Raw genomic sequence first — 19,283 nt, forward strand, 5'->3', positions numbered from 1 at the left:
GCGGTACACGCCTTGCCTTAGGCAAATTCTTGAGTTCCGAGAGGCCTCAGTTTCTTCATCTTGGAAATGGAAATCAAAAAAATAAACTTGTAGGACTGTTTCAATGAATGGACTGCATGGAGCACAATGCTGGCTGGCAGGCACATAGTGTCTGCCCCTCCATGTGAACCGTGACCCTCAGGTAGCCTGGGTCTGCACGATGTCCATAGTGGATGTTGTACACGGGTCACCACAACTCCTACAAGCAGAGAGGCGAGGGCCCCCTGCAGACACCTCCAATGCAGGAGGGGTGACCTAGGAAGGGTGGCCGAGGAGCCCTGCGCAGTAGCCACCTGCGCTGCCAGGGTCAGGGGCGTGTTTCTAGGGCGCCCGGGGCTGAGCCAACTCCTGGCGCAGGGAAGCGGCGGGAGGCGGCGGGATCGGAGGGGGCAGCCCGCCCGGCGGGCGAGCGGGCGCGCAAGGAGTTAAGCAGGGCCGCCGGCTGAGCGCTTGTCAGACGCGAGCATGTGCAGTTTGCACCGCATCCGTACTATGGGTGAGTGCCGCCGCCGCCGCCGCCGCCGCCGCCTGGGGATCCGTTCTGCCCGGGCAGCGGCGGTTGCAGCCCTCCAGCCCCCGCGCCGCCGCGGCGGGCGCCGACACACGATGCGGGACTAGGAGCGGCGCGGGAGAGCCAGGCGGCGTGGGGGAGGCACGGCCGGCAACTCCGCGCGGGGGGAGCCCGAGCGCCGGGCGTGGGGGCGGGGAGCAGGCGGCGCAGGAGAGCGCCCCGAGTCCTGGCGCGGGAGGAGGAGCGGGAGCCAGCCGGGGAGACGGCGCTTCTGGCGGCACCTGCGCCCCGCGGGCGGCCGGCCCTGCCCTGCCCCTGCCCGCGGCCCCGGCCCCGCACCGGTAGGTGCCCCCGATGCCCGCAGAGAGGCCTTTCCGCCACCGGGAGAGGTGGCCGAGCGGGGCGGGCAGCGCCAAGCGCTGGGGGCGCGGGCGATGGGGGGCTGTGATGGGGAAGACCGGGCGACCGTGCTTGGGGGCATTGCCGGATCCCGCTTCCTCTTTGCTTTCGGTTTCGAAGCGGCTGCCCCAGCTGGAGAGCGAGCCGCAGATTAGATGGTGCGCCGGGGCTTGGATTCCCTGCGGGGGATGGGCGCACAGGGGGGCGTGTTGGGGAAAGGGGTGCCCATTGGCAACTTTCCCCGCCTGAAACAAAGGGGAACCGGGGAAAGGCGAGGGTGAAGGATCCGGCTGGAGATCTCGGGCAGCAGAAGGTTGACACCTCTTCCCCTAGGCGGAGAGCACCCCGGAGGCCGCTTCGAGGGAACAGAGGGGGGCGCCAGTCTAGGTAGACACCGGGGAGCCACGGCCTGGGAGTGGGAACCACGGACCCTCCTGAGTTTGAGACAGGACTTTGCTGAAGGGGAGGGAACCCTGTCAAAATGATCCTGTTGCCTCCCCAATGGGGGAATGCATAAAAAATCTGGGTGATGGTGGGCTGCACAACTGGGCGTTCTCCATTCCCCAGGCCCCTGCCCAGCCCGGATTTAGAACCGTCCCGACCCAGCCTTAGGCTGCCAGCTCTTCATCTGCCCTCCCTGATCTCTGGTCCTTGGTGGGAGATGCAGGACTGGGATGGAGAGCCATACAACCCTGATCCTGGCAAGGACAGGGAGGCATTGGCTTCTTTCCCAGGTGTCTTCCTTCCCTCTTTCTCTGCCCAGTCAGAAACTGACCCTCTTTGCTTCTTTTCCTGTCTCCTCTCTTTTTCCAGGGTTTCCTGGGGGGTTATGTTTGGTTGCTTCAGGTACAGAGCTGGGGGTGGCAGGTTTTGATGCTGCTTCAATACTCTTCCGGGAAGTAAAGAGCAGGACCCTGGGGAGCTGTCTGCCAGCGTAACCTTGGGGGCTCTGCTCATCCATTCTCATGTGGTCTCAGCACCCTAGTAACAAATGAACTGTTACTGTGGCCTTCAGGGTTGGATCATCAGGAAGCCTAGGTTTCTCTCTGCTGTGCCAGGAAAAGGGTCAAGAGAAGGGTTGAGCAGCCTGCCTTGGGGGTGGTACAGTGTCTTTCTCTCTAGAAAACAAATGGGCCAGGTTCCAGGTCCCCAGGCCCTGACCTTGTGTCCCCAGGAACGAGGTGTCTTGAGCTCCCAGCTGGCTTGCATGTGACCACTGGCTTTCATCCTGTGGCAGGACAGCCTTTAGGGAGTTCAGGTTTTTCTGTGGTTGGAAGGCAGACCTGCTTGCCTGTGGAGACAGCACACACTGGAGGGCTCTGAGCTTCTGAGTGACTCTTCACCTAACCCGTGAGTGAACTAATGATACAAGTGTTTGGGCCAGGAGTGGGCCTACTTAGGACACCTGACTCTAGAGACATGGATGAAGCTAAAGTCAGGTCCAGACGCTGGACCAGAGAACCCAGCTAGCTGCTTCTGTTGACTTATCCCCTCTAACTGGACAGGGTTGAGGATTGCTCATTGCCTCTTTAGGTTTATCCCAAGCTGTTTATTCATAGATGAAGAGGATGTTATGGAGGTCCTACCTCCCACCCCAAGGGATGAGAGAGTGGGCTCTGCTGTGAACTAACTGTTCCTCCTATGTACAGAATATAAGATGGAACGTGATACTCCCCTGACTCCCTCTTTGAAAATGATGAGGCATGAATTTTTACATTTATAAAGTGATTTAAGAGTCTTGGGTCCTTGAATGAAAGAGATTAACTGCGTTAGTGAGCCTCATACTGTGTTTATTTCAGTTGTATCGGATTTGCATATTGTTTCTAAAGGGAAAGGTGTCACTTTACAGGAAAGGGCTAAATTACAGCTTTTGTGATAGGGAAAGCTTAGTGTTAGGTTTAAAAGTATAGTTTTTATCAGAAAAACTGTTGCTGCTGTACACAGGCAGCATGTCTTTTCTATCTGCCTCTGTTCCTGGGACATCTTGGAACTCCTCCCTAGGGGAGTTTTTCCTGGGAGAGATCCAACCAGGACATTAGTGACAGTCACCCTCTAAGCTCTAGGAAGGGTCTCTGATGATGTTGGGGGCTCTGATGTCATAGAGAGGGACCTGGGTACAAGCAGTAAAGGGAGGCAGCCCGACCTTATCAGCAACTCTATATCAGATCTGGCTGTCCTTGAGGGATGAAAGGGATAGCTAACCCTCCCCCAGTTGGACCCCTCTCAAATTTGTATCCCTTTACTCTCTCCTCCCTGTTTTCTCCACCCCCAAATTATAGGTGGTTTGGGTTTTATTTTTTTTTTTTTTTTTTTTTTTTTCAGGTACATCCCTTTTAAGATGTGTATAATTTCTGTCTGGCAAACTCTCAGCCCCTTTTTGTGGCAACACCTGGCCAAGGAGAGAATGGGGAAAGGAATTCCGATATTCTTTCAGAATGAAATGCAGCCTTACTGGCCAGATTTTCTGTTTCTTCCCACTCCCAACTCTCCCCGCTCTAAAATTATAAGGGTTTGATTTGAAAAGTAAAGTATAAGATGAACTGGGGTAAAGGGGTGCACAGGGGAATTTTCAGTTTTGGTTTTCTTCGAAGGAAACTGAGTTTCACTGAGTCAGCATGCTGTCTGTGCATATGCTGGGGGAGTTTGCCTTTCTTGGGATTTTGAGACTGTTTAGAATTAAGTATTCTATGAGATTTATAGGTTCTACTTTTCCATTATAAGACAGTGAAACATGAAGACTTTAGGTACCTGTGTGTTTGGTTCAAGATGTATGTTTGCCTCAGACTTTATGCTGCAGGATGGTCCATGCTGCCGTGATTCTAGGAAAGAAAGTGGTTTCTCTCCTGGAATGAGTATCCATAGAGAACTGAGGTGGAATAAGTAACCCAGCACATTCCCAGACTAAAAAGGAAAACCTGCCCCTGTCCCTTTGCTCACGTGCCTCAGGCTGCAGGGTAGACTCCTGGCTTCCAGGGACTTTGATATCCTTTCAGGGCTCCTGGCTCCTACTGTAGCTGGTATTGTAGGATAAACAGCATCCTTGAAATTAGAGCAGTCTACATGGGCAGGACTTGGGTCTTCAGATTGCACCTTCCTCTGGAAGCATGGCAGCATACAAGACTTCACCTGCCAATTACTATAGGAAGGTCTAGTAGATAAGGAGATATAAACTGTGTATGATCAGGCACACCTGTAATCCCAGCCACTCCAGAGACAGGTAGGAGAACTGCAAGTTCAATGCCAGCCTGGGCAACTTAACAAGACCCTGTCTCAAAATTTAAAAAATAATGAAAAGACCTGGGAATATAGCTCAGTGATAGAGTGCTCTGGTGTCCAATCCCCAGTACAATTAAAAAAAAAAAAAAAAAAAAAAAAGGGGATGTAATTGGAGAGAGCACTTTCTGACACTGCTCTGCTCTCCAGAAGCCTTACATTCAAAACATACTAGATCAGCCACTTCTGACTGCTTTTGCTGTGGGACGTGGGTGAGGAATGCCTTCTAGCTGGTTCATTCATTCATTGGCTCAGTTTTGAGAGGCACTTCTGTCATGAGCTTCTGGAATGGTTTGTGTTCATCAGAAAGTTCACTTACCCTGAGTTTTAGTAAGGCCTTGACACCAGCCTCAAGGAACTAGGGAACAGCTACAAAGAGAGGAGTTTGAGGAGTGCTTCATGCTTGGAGATAAAATGTGCTTCTTGGGGCTCCATGGTTTCATTGCTGGCACAGTCAGTGGAGGGACAGGCCCTTGTCAGCAAGAAGTCCATCTTGTCAATAACTTCCGTTTTTTGGAACATTGACAGGGACCTGTTTTTAGCCTGCTGGCAACTCCCATTACCTTTCTCATGACGTCTGTGGTTAGACCCCATCTTAGTTCCTAGTCCTTAGGATCTTTTCCCCTCTTGTTCCCAATCAAAAAAACCTTTCCAAAGCCAGGACATGGGTCTTTTATCTGCCATCTTAAAACAGATATGGGCAAGTAATAGTGTTACCACTGGGCAACTCAAGCAGTGGTTCCAGGCTTATGTCTTGTCTTGTTTTTTTCCTTGCTGTCAGTAATGAGGTGACCTTCTTAAACTGACCTGTAGATGCCTTAAGGCTTTCATGTGGCCACACAGTTTCTAGAACAGGCACGTGCTTATTAAATCACCAGCTATGATCCTCGAATGTGATCACTTACCCAGATTTCTAGGTCATTGGGCAATGATGCTGTTTATATGGGAGCAAATGATTGGCAAAAGTTTCAGGAATCAGGAAATCTGGGGTCCCCCCCTGATTCACTCACTTGAGTGATCTTGGATAGCCCAGTACAACCTCTGAGATATAATTTCACATATGGAGTTTCAGCTGGCTTCAGTGTTCATAGCAATAACAGTTGATAGCCACCATTTATTGGATGAGAACTACGTACCAGGCATTGGGTTAAGCACTTTGCCTGTGTTCTCCTTCTCTCACAGTAATGAGTAATAGCTATTATTAATTATCCTTATTTTAGAGTTGGAGAAACTGAGCCTCTGTAAGATAAAGTGACTGCAGTTTTCATACAGCTAATAAGCATCCCAACTGAGATTTGAATTGAGGTCTGTCTCTGTTTGGATTGGTAATAGAACACGTATTGGGGAGGTTGTTAACATATAAGAAGAAGAGTTAATGTGAATCAAGCACATTTAGTAAAAGGAGATGAAAGTACAGATTCTTATTTGAAAATGAGCATCCCAGTAAATGTTCAGGAAGGAGGGAGAGATCTGTACCCTGCAGTGGGGAAGCAGACCAGATGGCCTGGGAGTTACTATAAGGGGAACAGTTTCTTGCTTGGCATAGGCATGTGTTTTATAAACCCCATTTTATTTTGATGACAAAAATTTCCTCTTGATTAACAGGCTCCAGGGCAGCATTTTCCTCTGTTACTCTACTGCACTAGACATAGCAGCTTCTCTTTGCAGATACTTGACTCCAGTCTTCATTCACCAGCCCAGTTTCTGGGCCTTCCCCTGTCCGTAATTATAATGCAGCTGGGAGACCTGATTTTGACTTGTATCCCAGGTACACTCTGCAAAGTACAGAAAGCTTTAGACTGCCAATCCTTCTGAGGAAGTATTTATGGCCACTGATTACTCCATTCAAAGATGACTAGCTAACCTGGTGCCTGTAATCCCAGTGGGTCCGGAGGCTGAGGCAGGAGGAACATAAGTTCAAAGCCAGAGATCCTAAGCAACTTTGTGAACCCCTGTTTCCAAATAAAAAAATAAAAAGGACTGGGGATGTGGCTCAGTGGGTAAGCACCCTGGGTTCAATCCTCAGTACCCCCCAAAATTAAATTAAATTAAAACTAATGACTAGCTAGTTTATTGAGATCCACACTTGTTTACTCCAGGCAGGTTAGCTATAAATCTCCTCTACCATTTTGAGGTGTTTGAAGAAGAAGAATAACGGTTGAGGTAGTGGCCAAGGGGAGGTGAGCTGACCCCTCTTAGAGTTAGCATGATGCTACAGTGTGCTTGAGGCCAGGAGACTTGGGCTCTTGTCTCTGCTCAGTCACCCTGGGCATGACATGAGTTCTTTGGCTTTTAGTTTCCCTATCTATTAAGAATTAATAATTAAGAATGTTGGACAAGGTATTCTGTAACCTCTCTTCTGGCGATTATGCTGGGTGGTCCAGAATCTGGATATTTGGCCTTTCTCAGGTTAAAAACTTAGCTGGTCTGAAACTGGAGGAAGTCAGAGTTGGAAGAGCAGAGATAGAATTGAGGAGAAAGAAGCCACATTGGAAGTTAAAAGACTTAGCTGGAGTGAGTCCCTTCTTGTGAAGAAGGGCTGGGTCAAGCCATTCATTCCTTCTTTGTTTCAGTGGGACAACTGATGAGAGGCGGCCTTTGTATATCTTTCTGCTCATAATTTCCTACACCACGGGTAGCACCTCTTTTTTGGGGGGGCAGTATTGGAGATTGAACTCAGGGGTGCTCTACCACTGAACCCATCCCAGGCCCTATTTTGTATTTTAGTTAGAGACAGGATCTCACTGAGTTGCTCAGCACCTCGCTTTTGCTGAGTCTGGCTTTGAACTTGGAATCCTCCTGCCTCTACCTCCCGAGCCTCTGGGATTACAGGTGTTTGCCACTGCACCCGGCTTGGGCAGGGCAGCACCTCTTGCATCTTATCTTAAAACTTCACCTCGCTTGGTCCTCTGCCTGTCCCTAGGGAAGAAACTCCAAGCAAGGCCACAGTAAAGTGCTTTTAGTATATGTTTCACATTCTGTACTTGAATTTGACCTGGTTCAGCCCAGGATTCCCTCCCCTGACCTGCCCGCCCTCTCTTGCGTGTGGCCCATATTAGTCCCAGGAACCAATCATACATCCTTTGGTGCAGTGAACCTGGGTATGCAGACTGACCCCTAGCTCAGTATTCTCCCTTGACCTTTGACAGCGGATGGCTGGTCTGTGTCTTACCCTTTGAATGTCTCAGTTGGTGGTCAGAGGCCAGTCCACCCTGTATTATTTGCAGGAAGCAGACATCAAGTTTCCTGTGCAGTCCTGTTGTGGCCCCTCTCAGCAGCTTGCCCTCAGGGTGGGGGTAGGGTGAGATCACAGCACAGCAACAGCACTCCCCAAATTTCTCTACAGAGGTGCTCCTCCAGCCTGCCCATTGTGATGCACCCTCAGACTGAGAAGGAAGCTTGCATATCTTTCTTGATAACTGGGGTCACACTGGACAGTGTTATGTCCACTGTATCTTGGTGCCTTATGTAAGAATTTTGATTTAACATCTTATATGCATATCACCAAAACTAAAACTGTCACAATGAGTCCACAATGTCATGGATATTATTGCTTAAGGTGAGGCTACGGTACATCTTTCGGTACATCTTTTTTTTTTTTTTTTTTTCTTTTTGTTAACCAGTAATGGCAAAGCAGTTTATTTATTTTTTAAATTTAAATTTTTATTTTTATTTGTTCTAATTAGTTATACATGAGAGCAGAATGCATTTTGATTCATTGTACACAAACAGAGCACAACTATTCATTTCTCTGGTGGTACATGATGCAGAGTCACACCATTCATGCGATCATACAAAGTACCTAGGGTAATGATGTCAATCTCATTCCACCATCTTTCCCACTCCCCTGCCCTCTTCCCTTCCCCCATTCCCTTCTACCCAATCCAGAGTTCCTCCATCCACTGCCTCCCATTATGGATCAGCATCCACATATCAGAGAAAACATCTGGGCTTTGGTTTTTAGGGATTGGCTTACTTTGCTTCTCTAGCTCCATCTGTGTTCCTGCAAATGTGTTTTCTTCTTTAAGGCTGAGTAATATTCCATTGTGTATATATATATATATATATATATATATATATATATACCACAATTTCTTGATCCATTCATTTATTGAAGGGCTTCTAGGTTGGTTTCATAACTAAGCTCTTGTGAATTGAGCTGCTATAAACATTGATGTGGCTGAATCACTGTAGTATGCAGATTTTAAGTCTTTGGGGTGTAGACCAAGGAGTGGTCTATCTGGGTCAAATGGTGGTTTTCTGAGGAATCTCCATACTGCTTTCCATAGTGGTTGCACCAATCTGCAGTCCTACCAGCAATATATGAGTATATATCTTTTACTGAAAAATTGACTGAAATAAAGAAGTTGATGAGAACAACTAATATTTATTGAGTTCTTATATAGTTAGCCCTCCGTATCCATGGGTTCTGCATCTGTGAATTCAACCAACCACAGGTCAAAAAGATTCAGAAAAAATAGTGTCTCCAACTGAACTCACATAGACTTTATGTTTTATTTTGTTTGTTCGTTTCTGCAGTACTGGGGATTGAACCCGGGGCACTCCACCATTGAGGTAACCCCATCCTTTTTTATTTTTTATTTTTTAATTTTGAGACAGGGTTTTGCTGAGTTCCCAAGGCTGGCCTCCAACTTGCAATCCGCTGGCTCAGCCTCCCAAGTCACTGGGATTACAGGCATGTACCTCCGCGCCCAGCCTGTGTGCACTTTTAAACCACTGTGCTCTGTCACTTCCCATAAGGGTAGCTGGAAGCCATGGCAAGTGGCATGTAGATGATTGGGAAATGCTGCGTTGGGAGGTTTTTGCAGATTCTTCCCTCTGATTCAAGCTCTCCATGCACGGCCTTTATTTACTTTTTTAAACTTATCTCCTCTTGCTCCAGCAACTCCTACTATGCCCTTTACCAAAGCCTAGTCCACCTGCACAGTGATCTGCTTTGCACATGCTCATCCTGCCTCACAATATCGCCCTGCCTGGAGGGCTCTTTCTGCTCCATTGCCCTCCCACATCTACTCTTTTTTAAAGTCAGAGCCCTCTGGGCACAAAGGTATATTTGACTAAAACCACTGTACTTGATGTCTTGTCATGTCATCACTAAGCTGCAATTATTACACTCTCTTATGCAAAAGACAGTGAACATACAGTTAGAAAACACAGTCTTTATTCTTCTTGCCAGAGGCTGAGACAAGAGGATTGCAAGTTGGAGGCCAGTCTTAGCAGTTTAGCAAGACCCTGTCTAAAAAAAAAAAAAAAAAAAGAAAAAAGAAAAAAAAAGAAAAGAAAAGAAAAGAAAGAAGCGGGGGCTGGGGATACTTTTTATAGTAGAGCACCTGTGGATTCAATCCCTAGTACTAAAAAAAAAAAATGAATGTGGATTAGATCCCTTCAATTTTCAACCATGTGTGATTTTGTTTTCTTTTTTTCCCACTGATTTTTAAGTTCCTGAGGGTTCAGCACTCTTCACACAAGGTTTTACACACAGAAGGTATTTAATAATATTAGTTGTTGACTGGAGAAAAATACTGCAATAAGTCTGCTAACTGACTTAGAAATTGCCTTCCTCTGGTTAATCACCAGCAAAGACTTAGCAGTTCTCTTTCAGCATTAGTTTAAAGCAAACATTTTGGGTCCAATCTACTCCTTTTTTTTCTTTATGTAATGCTAATAAGACCCACAGTCCTTTCTTGGCAATGTCAAAATCTGAAACCTCTTCTCCTTATCCTCTCAGGCAGTGCAGGGGATTGAACCCAGAGTCTCCCACATGCTAGGCAAGAACTCTACCACTGAGCAACACCTCCAGCTGTTTTTATTTTGAGACATGGTCACACTGAATTGCCCAGGTTGGCTTCAAACTTGCGCAACCCTCCTGCCTCAGTTTTTGGAAAGGTTGAAATTGAATGCATGAGCCACTGCACTGTCAGAAAGCTTTAACTCCATGATAGCAAGAGCTGACCTGAACTAACAAGGCCTTCAATGGTCTTTTCGCATGGCAGAGTATTCATACATGTTACTGCAAAAAATGTTAATGGGTTTGACTGCAGGACTCTGCCCCAGACCTTGCTGTGAGGATTATGTAATTTATAATATGGGCTCTATTACTGCCTTTTTTAAAAATCCAAGAAATTTTGAATTCCTAGAGTTGTTATAAGGTCTTGTGCTGAATGACATTTCTCAACAAAGCTAGTGTTGGCACTAAAGGTGGGACCAGTCTTTGGATTCTTCACACATCATAAAATCTTACATAGCTTTTGACAATGGTTCATTTATTTGATTTTTTAAAATTGCATTAAAATAGAATTTATCTTGATTCCTAAGGATTTTTGTTTTTGTACTGGGACTTAAACCACTGAACTACATCCTCTGTCCTTTTTATTTTGAGATTGGATCTCACCAAGTTGCTGAGGGTCTGGCTAAGTTGCTGAGCCTGGCCTTGAATTTGTTGTGATCCTCCTGTCTTAGCCTCCCAGGTCACTGGGGTTACAGGCATGCACCTCCCTGCCTGGCTCGATTCCTGTTTTTTGGTGCCCTCTTAAGTTTTGGGCTTGTGGTGAGAGTCTTTCTTGCCTTACTTCAGCCTTGGCCTGTTGCTCAGTCCCATTCAACTCCGGAACCAAGACTTTTCATTTTCCCATGACTCTGGGATGAACCTGTGCCTCCTCAAGGTGGTAGGGGGACATACCTGCTGAAGGGTGGCATTTTGGTTTAATGTGGTGGGGCCCTGTTGCCCCGTGGCAGAGTTAGCTCATGCCAAGAAGCTTGATGCCCCTGGAGGCATTTCCTGTAACTGGGTATTGCTTTGGACAAGAAAGCCTTGTTCCCCGACTCCCATCTGGGAAGAGATGCGGCTACTCATATGAGCGTCAATTGGCTTGTTAATTCCTATAACTGCTTCATCAGACATTTTATATTAAAAAAACATATATATAAATGCTCATGGAAAAACATGAAAACAATAGAGAAATTCATAATGATGGGATATAAGTTGGTCTATTGTGTTTTATTTTATTTTATGTTGATGAGGCAACTGTGAAGAGCAGTGATCAAAGCTGTGTATGTCCGAGGACAGGCCAGGCCAGCAGAGCCCTGCTTCTGGACCTTCCATGATGTAGGAGGCCACTCCCTCCCCATCTCCCCAGGCTCCTGGGTGTCCTCATATTGTGGAAGACACATAAATCAGCTATCGCCTCTTGGTCGAAGGGCACCTCTTTCTAAATTTTTTACCCTTTTGGCAAGGCACGTGGGAGTTGGGGCCACCTTCACCTTTCCTCCACCATTAAATAACTAGCCCCTCTCAGCCCAGGTGGTAAATATTTCTGGCTCTGCCACTTTAACCTATTGGAGGTCCTCTGAGATGCTCACTTCCCTATCCTTATTCCTGTCCATGATTCCTCACGATATAGCATTTTCCATAAATATCCTGAAGCATCCTTTTACATACTGTATACTCATCTTCTCGTCCATTAAGGAAGATATTCCACAGATCAAGCCTGGCACCTATTTCTTTGGCTTCCTTTAAACACATCCCTGCCTCCAGACATTGAACCATTTATCATTTCCTTGACCCCTCCAGATGACTTGAGATTTTCTTCCTATTGTCATTATGCTGGAAGTGCTGAAATAGAGTATAATTTGAATTAATCAGGGAAATGAAATTTCCCAAAGGTACCCGATTGAATAGGTGTTCTTAGGCCCCATATGTTGACCACATTGTCTGTGTACTCATCATCCGGGAGCTTCACATCAATGTCAGTAAAAGACCATTGTTGGGCAGAGTGTCTCTCAGTGGTAGAGCACTTGCCTAACCCGGTGAGGGCGTGAGTTTAGTGCCCAGCACCACAAAATATATAAATAAATGATTAAAGACCCTTGTCTTAGCTGGTCACAGTGTCGCACACCTGTAATCCCAATGGCGCAGGAGGCAGAAGCAGGAGGATTGTGAGTTCAAAGCTGGCCTCAGCAACTTAGCGAGGCCCTAAGCAACTCAGTGAGACCCTGTCTCTAATAAAATACAAAAAAGGGCTGGGAATGTGGCTCAGTGGTTAAGGGCCCTTGGGTTAAAAAAAAAAAAATCCTTGTCTTTATCCTGTGGAACTGATTATTTGAATTCACCTAGTTCTGATTGATTTCTTTTCCCCCTTGGCACTGAAGTTTCCCCTTGCTTTCAGGGCACATGATCTACAGTGGTATTCCCTTTAATTTAGCAAGTATTTATAATGCCTCCTAATTAGTCTGAATAAAATTCATAGATAGTACAGGACTCAGTGGTACATATCTGTACTCCCAGTGACTTGAGAGGTTAAGGCAGGAGAATCACAAGTTTGAGGCCAGCTGGGCAACTTGGTGAGACCCTAACTCAAAATTAAAGAAAAGAAGTTTAAAAGACTGGGGAACTGGAGATGTAGCTAAGTGGGAGAGCACCCCTAGGTTCAAGCCTAGTACCAAAAAAAAAAAAAAAAAAAAAAAACACACAGATAATATGATCTACCTATATACATACCTTTTAATCTTTTTACTTTGTTCATTTATTTTTGTGTGTGTCGTGCTAGAGATCAAACTCAGGGCCTTGAGTCTGCTAAGAAAATGTTCTACCAAAGTGGTAGAAAAGTGGTTCTGGGAGTTGATTTGATTTTCCAAAACAATGAACCTTTCTTAGTAAAGTTCCAGAGAACATAGAGCATGGTGTCCATTCAATTGACATGCTAATGGCATTCCTGGACAGTTCAACATACATTAAAACCATGCAAAAGGGGCTGAGGGTATAGCTCAGCCTCTGAGCAGGCAGAGCACTTGCCTAGCATGCAGGAGGCTCTGGGTTCAACCCCCAGTACTGCAGAAAATCAAAAACCATGCACAAATACCTCATCTTTATTTCAAAAAGAGAATTAGATTTTAGGAATGGATACTTTTATAAACTTTTCACTTCCGTGTTGTTCAGTGGAACATTTTAAAGCCACTTGGGAGTTGTTGGTGGGCTGTGTAGGATTTGCAGAATGTCAGACATTCCAGGGCCCCTCCTCTGAGTACCTGTGACACTCCCCACATACTGTGGTACTGTCTGTGCGGAACACCTTTCCCCCTACTGGTCTGAATGAAGGGCAGAAGGGCAAAGAACTAGGCCCTTCTATGTAAAGGGGATTAAAACGACACATGTGGATTGGGGATGTAACCTAGGGTAGGTAGAACACTGGCCTTGCAGGTTTGGCCTACAGTGCTGCAAAAATAAATAATTAAATTAAATTAAATTAAAAATTAAGTTGCACATGTGTCCTGCCCGCCCTGGGATTATGGCTGACAGTACTCTCCTCTCACAACCTCAAGACAGCTCAGGGCCTGTGTGTGCCCCATAGTGTACACCCCAGCCACGGCCTCTCCCTCACTATTTCCTCTTAGCACTTAAGCATCCTTAGATCTCTCATATCTTGAAAGGGAAAGAGAAAGAGGAGGGGAGAGGAAGGGAGAGAAGGGAAAGGGGGTAGGGAAGAGAAAGAAAAAACGGGAAGAGGAGAGAGGGCATCTCTCTCATGTCTGGTACTCAGCTGGCAGCTTTTCTCTGTCCTCTCCTTCACCAGCTGATCTCTCGAGCCACCTCTCAAGGTCACTGCCTCAGTTACCTCCCTTTGCAGCCTCTCCTTAAATGTTTATAGTGATCTTGTGCTGCTGTCTTTCCAGTCCCTGTGCCCCGTGCCTTTGCAGCCTGGTACTCTCCTGCCTCCATTTCCCTGGTGTCCCAGGGCCCTTTCGTGGGTGTCCTTCCTCAGCCTTCTTCCCGGCACCTTGTCCTCCACCAGCCCTGGTTGTCACCTCACATGCCTTCGCCCCAGCCTACTGCTCCTCCGCAGTGCTCCACCTGGGCCCCCCACCCATCTCCAGCCTCCAACTGGCCATTCTGTGTGTCCTGTTGGCATCTCAAACATAAAGCATCTGAAACGCAGCTCATCCCAGATTCCCAGACTGGTGCCTCTTCCTGCATCCTCTTCTCTTAGGGAATGACACCGCCATTGCCAAGTCAGAAGTCTGGGGATCATACCCAACTCCTCCCTTAGCTCCTCCTTCCCATAAATCACTCACCAAGTCCTTTCAGTCTGGCTTTCTTAATAGCACTGCACTAATTGTGTTGTTTCTTAATAGGCATCACTAATTTGCCTTGGCTGCTTGACCCTTGTCAGCATTTAAGATTATAATCCCTAATTTACTATTCAGGTTAGATTAAGTCCTTTAGAGACCTGAGTGCTGATGACATTAGGATCCCATAGGTTATTAAAAAGAAATTAAAGTAATTATAAATTATGATATAAAACCTGCTTTTAGAAAAAACAAAATTTATATGTGTGCTGAAGCCACAGTACCTTCTTTTTATTCTCTCTCTCTCACCCTGCATGGTGCTGTGTATCAAACCCAGGGCCTCTGGTGTGCTAGGCAAGCACTTTATCACTGAGCCACACATCCAGTCCCTTCCTTTCTTTTGAGACAGGGTCTTGCTATGTTGTCCAGGCTGGCCTAGAACTCCTAGACCCAAGTGATCCTCCTGTTTCAGCCTCTTGAGTAGCTGGAACTACAGTACAGGAGAGCACCCCCAAGTCTGGCTTGAATTCTCAAGGTTTTATCTGCAATTTTTTCTTTCTTCTTTTTTTTTTATTTTGCAGTGCAGTGCTGGGATCAAGCCTAGGGTCTCATGCATGTTAGGTAAGTGCTCTACCAGTGAGCTACAACCCCAGCTCCCCAAGATTTTATATTTCCAGTGTTTTAAAAACAATCAGCCCACTGATGATTGATGGCTTGATGGCAGACACCTATAATCCCAGTGATTTGGGAATCTGAGGTGGGAGGATCGCAAGTTCAAAGTCAACCTGGGAATTTAGGGAGACCCTGTCTCAAAATAAAAAAAATTTCAAAAGGGACTTGGGATTGTAGATCAGTGGCAGAGTGCCCCAGTGCCCAAACCAAACAAATAAATAAAATAAAAATATAAAAGCAATTGGACCCACTTCTGTGGGCCAACACTCATATGCCAAACTACTTAGCATCCAGTGGTCTGTACATAATAGATGTGTATACAGGATTTTGAACTAATAAATAAATGAACCTGTGCAATAGATGGTTTGCTCAAATCCCTTTAGCACTCAGTGTGTCTCTTTAAAGACTTTTTCAGCTGTCTGCTGCACATTTTTCAAATGTGCGCACAGCTGGGACATTGAGCCTGAGGAGGGAGGGGGTCAGTGCCTGTGTCTGGGGTGGGGGGTTATTTGGAATTAGGTGGTAGGGATGGTGGTGGGGAGTTGGAAACGGGGCATTTGCCCCAGAAAGCCTGTGTGAGATCTCAGAAGAGAGGAGCATGGCCTGAAGGTAAGAGGCAGTGTAAACAGGACTGGCAATAAAACTTTTTTGAAATGAAATACCATATAAAACCCAGAAGCTGTGGTTTAACAAGTATAGCCTGACTCATTATTATGGGCTTGCAGACAAAACAGGTGTCAGAACAGCTTTATGTACAAGTAGCAGTAGATCCCAAAGTTAACCCTGTCTTATGGCATTAAGATGGTGGCCCCCTAGAAGATTACTGATCCTGGGGAAGGGAAGGAATAAAACAACAGAGAAGCAAGAAAAGGGAAGGGCAAATTGGGAGAGAAAATATGTTCATTTGAAAGGTAGAAAGTCCAGAGCTGGAATTTTTGTGCCCAAGAAGACTTCTGATGACCACCATTGTTCTCCTTGGATTTGCTCTTTATGTCTGTTCCATTCCATCCCTGCCACCCACTTTGGATTTACAGGTATTTCTGGCCAGCCCAAGGAGTGGAAATTCAAAGCTCTCTGGGATCAGGAGGTCCATCTGGGGGACATTGTCCAAGGGGAAGTGTGTTAGCCTTCCCCTAGTGGGTGTGTTAGCCCCGCCCCGTTAAGTCACCTCATCTTCATGATTGTTTTCCTCTTCCTACTTCCAACAGAAACAGCTCATTTGTCATTCAGCTGACATGTAAGAATGTTATTGCAAAAGCACTCAGCTTTATTGGGCACAGTGGGGTATAAGAAGTCTAGTGCCCTCTCTGTGTCCTTAGGCTGCCTAGGATAAAGCTGCAAGACAAGTCTTCCACTCACTGAAAGGTAAAGGGTATATAAATTGTCAATATTGTGACCCTGCAGCACAGCTTGACCTGAGCTGTCCCACGATCCTGGAGAATTAGGTACCTTTAGGAGCTTGGAGAAAGAGGGATTATGGTGGGTTAGGTAGTTGTTGTCTTGCTGGGGCCTTTTGCTAAGAAGGACAATCTTTTTTTTTTTTTTTCCCTGTTTGGGAAATCTTTGAGCATTGGAGGACAGGCAAATGTGGACAAACAGACAGGAGAGACCAGAACATTCCAGATGGAGGGAATTCTGTGAGCTGAGATCCAGAAGCAAGAGCATTTGCTCAGGGGCCAGTGAGTTACAGACCAATCTTTTGTGCCAGGGACGACATTCACTGCCTTTTTCTTTGCAAAGTAGTTCATTTAACAAAATTTTATTGGGCATCTATCTTGTGCTAGGCATTTAAAAAAATACCTTTCTTGTGTGCTTGGCCTCCAGTTAAAAGGAAAATAAATAAAAACTTTCCTAATTCTGAAAGTAATACATATTCTATATAGGACGTTTACTTCCTTCATTCCTAAGATATTTAACTTTTCAGTTTTTGGTTTCATAGATTCAGTAGCCTCTCTTGTACCTCAAAGGATAGTAATAATACTTTTTAAAGCATTCCGTTCTGTGGGCCCTACTGATTTTGTTTTTTAGTCTACAACTTTTTCTGTTTCTAAATTCGGTGCTTCTTTCACAGTCTCAGTTTTTGTCCTAATCCAGTAACACCATCTCAGGGCCCCTCGTGTGCCTTGGTTCTGTTGCCTCCAAACATGGAGTCCTGGGAGCTGCTTCTCTGGCAAGTGTAGGATCAACAACCATGGTGCTTGGGTTCAAATCCTCGCCTTGGCCCTTACTAGCACTGCAACCTTGAGGTAGCGGGGTAATTGCTTTGGGTCTCCCTTATACAGTAGGGATAATAGTCTATATCTCAAAGAATTCTTGTGGGATTTAAATGATATAACATATGGCAAGTTCTTTTTTTTATTGTAAACAAATGGGATACATGTTGTTTCTCTGTACATGGAGTCAAAGCATACCATTTGTGTAATCATAAATTTACATAGGGTAATGTTGTTTGATTCATTCTGTTATTTTTTTTCCCTTCCCTCCCACCCCTCCCTCCCCTCTTTTCCCTCTATACAATCCTTCCTTCCTCCATTCTTACCACCCTCCTTAACCCTAACCCTAAACCTAATCCTAACCCTAACGCTAACCCCTCCCACCCCCCATAATATGTCCTCATCCGCTTATCAGTGAGATCATTCGTCCTTTAGTTTTTTGAGATTGGCTTATCTCACTTAGCATGATATTCTCCAATTTCATCCATTTGCCTGCAAATGCCATAATTTTATCATTCTTCATGGCGGAGTAATATTCCATTGTATATATATGCCACAGTTTCTTTATCCATTCATCAATTGAAGGACATCTAGGTTGGTTCCACAATCTGGCTATGGTGAATTGAGCAGCAGTGAACATTGATGTGGCTGTATCTCTGTAGTATGCTGATTTTAAGTCCTTTGGATATAGGCCAAGGAGTGGAATAGCTGGGTCAAATGGTGGTTCCATTCCAAGCTTTCTGAGGAATCTCCATACTGCTTTCCAGAGTGGCTGCACTAATGCAACCCCACCAGCAATGTATGAGTGTACCTTTTTCCCCACATCCTCGTATGGCAAGTTCTTAGAACAATGTCTGTCACATATATGAACTACATGAGTGTCAACCATTATTATTATTTCATGGTTTTACTTTTTGCGGGGTGGTTTCTCCACCAATTTATTCCTACCCGCCTTCTCTTTTCAGGGAGCACAAGTAATTCCTTCTTGTCTTCAGTTGTTGTAAGGGCTATATTCTTCCTAGAAAATGTCTTTTCTGCCATTTCCAGGGTCTTGAGGGGAGGCAGATGTGTACTCTCAGCTGGCCCTCCTGATGGTCTTGCATTTCTCTCAGGTTTTCTTTCTCTGTGTCTACACATATGCTCTTAGTATCTGCAGTAGATACACCGATGTATCATTGTCACATGCAAACACTCACCCACGGCCTAGGCCTGCCTCAGGCTGGTTCTAGGCTGGCCTAATGAATGTAATGGGTCTCGTTTCCTTTGTCAAAAGGAATGTTAATTATTTTCAACAGTCTAATTACGTGCCTAATGAGAGACTGACTGAGATAACATTCCCTTTAATTACTCTTGCCTAACTGCTGTTTGGAGCCATCCTTTGAGCCTGTTGCAAGGCTGGGTGCTCTGTCAGTGGAAGGAGCTGTCCAGCAAGAGGCTGAGTGGAGCCAGGGTTGCTGGAAGTGCCTGGTGTGGCTGGCGTCGGCGCTCAGCCAAGTGTGGGCCAACCTTTTCCATGGGCCATTAGTTCAAGGAAAGGGGCAGCCCCAGTCTGGTCAGGTACATAGCAAAGTGCGACTGTCACAACTCTCCCATGTCAGCTGTCATTCTTCAGTCTTCCCCGCTGCCCCTGCCATCACACACCTGCCCTGCAGGTCCCTTTTGCCCAGGCCCCCTCTCTCTTGAGAACCTGTACCCTGCCCCTCCCCACAACCAGTCTGGCAAATGGATACTCTGTCGAATGCTATCCAGGCTATGAAGATGCAACGGTAAGGAGCCCATGGTTCAGATAACTTTCTAAAATAAATTTGGATCATACCCCTCCCCTCTTTGCCTGGGAGAAATGCTGCATGTCTATGTTGTGACCCCTACCATGTCCCCACCCTGAGCAGTGCCGTGGGCTTCCTGTTGCACCTTGTGGGCAGACCCTGGGGAGGAGGCTCTCTTGAGCCATGGATGGACTTGAATTGGCTACAAAGGGCAGCTCACAAGAGATTGTCTTCCATGAGAAACTGTGGTCAACTGTCGATGGCCCATTGCTATAGGCAAATCAAGTCCTCCAAGTTCCTATCCCCATCTCCCCTTCTCTCATGAGT

The 19,283-nt window shown here is 46.1% G+C and overlaps 1 protein-coding gene across 5 annotated transcripts in view; it reads left to right on the forward strand.

Annotated features, from left to right (window-relative positions):
- The first annotated feature begins 556 nt into the window (after positions 1 to 556).
- TMEM229B (transmembrane protein 229B) overlaps positions 557 to 19,283 on the forward strand; it is a 41,853-nt gene continuing 23,126 nt past the window's right edge. For all 5 annotated transcript variants that reach the window (XM_079127183.1, XM_079127182.1, XM_079127185.1 and 2 more), the window contains exon 1: positions 557 to 891. The gene's annotated coding sequence lies outside the window, so the exon portion shown is untranslated. The remainder of the gene's footprint in view (positions 892 to 19,283) is intronic.

This window comes from Sciurus vulgaris (assembly GCF_902686455.1).
Source record: "Sciurus vulgaris genome assembly, chromosome: 2".
Lineage (NCBI taxonomy): Eukaryota > Metazoa > Chordata > Mammalia > Rodentia > Sciuridae > Sciurus > Sciurus vulgaris.